A 1,025-nucleotide genomic window follows, 5' to 3' on the forward strand; every position below is an offset into this window, starting at 1 on the left:
TAGTACATGGACAGTTCTAATTGGTCGACGTGGAACTCTGACGCGGCCTCTGGGTCCGAGGATGTGGCCTAGCCCGGCGCGGGGAGGGACGGCGTGCGTCTGCGAACTAGTTGGGCCGGAGACCGAGCGCGCCCCCTGGTCGCGTGGAGGGCGAGGAGCAGACGCCGGCAACACCGGGAGCAGGACGTCAGTCAGGCGCGCGTCTTCTTGGTTAGAATGGGCGATTGCGGGGAACCCGCGTCCCTCGGATCCTGGGCATCTTAAACGGTCTGTCTCTTCTCACAGCCCCCCCAGAAACGGCTTCCAAAGAGCAAAAATGGCCCAAGTGGACTGGAAATTACAAATGCCAGAAGGAACCTAGGGGTAGAGAGTAGCCCTCAGCATGTGTTGATGCTGGAGGTCAACCAAGGGTCGCCAGAAGGAAGTGCCTTCAGAGGCGGAAGTGTGCCCCGTAGAGAGGTCTGTACTTCGGTCAAATCTTCTAGCCGAGGCTAATTCTTCCAAGAGTGGCAATGAGGATATTTAGTAATGTTCCTGAAACACAATGCTTTCTGCCCACGTCATTCGTCATTCCTCTCTAAGTCGGTATCCTTACGGGCTGTTCATTGCTTAGTTCGTAAAAGAGAGGCCACATCGCCTGGCGCTCCAGTCACTGCATTCTTCAATTCATTCATTCGCTCATTCAGCGATTATTAACTACCAGCACGACTGACCTCAGTGTCCACCTCTATTTGATGTAAACTGCCCATACTGCGGTATCATCCCCTTCACACAGCCAATCGGGACTACAAAGTGGTCCTGGCCAGTTCTGTACTTCCCTGCAGTAGTTCTGTACCATCTTTGCCCCTTTTGCACAAGATCTTCCCTTCTCCTGAATTCCTGTTTCCCAACTAGGTATTGCCCAAATTCCGACCCATTTCTCAAGGTTCATCCTAAATTTCACCTCCTCAATATAACTTCCCTGATTCCCTAACCTGAAGTTCTCACTCCCTCCTTGTAAATCCATGGCTCCTCATAAATTTCAT

This window comes from Phocoena sinus, chromosome 12, assembly GCF_008692025.1.
Source record: "Phocoena sinus isolate mPhoSin1 chromosome 12, mPhoSin1.pri, whole genome shotgun sequence".
NCBI lineage: Eukaryota > Metazoa > Chordata > Mammalia > Artiodactyla > Phocoenidae > Phocoena > Phocoena sinus.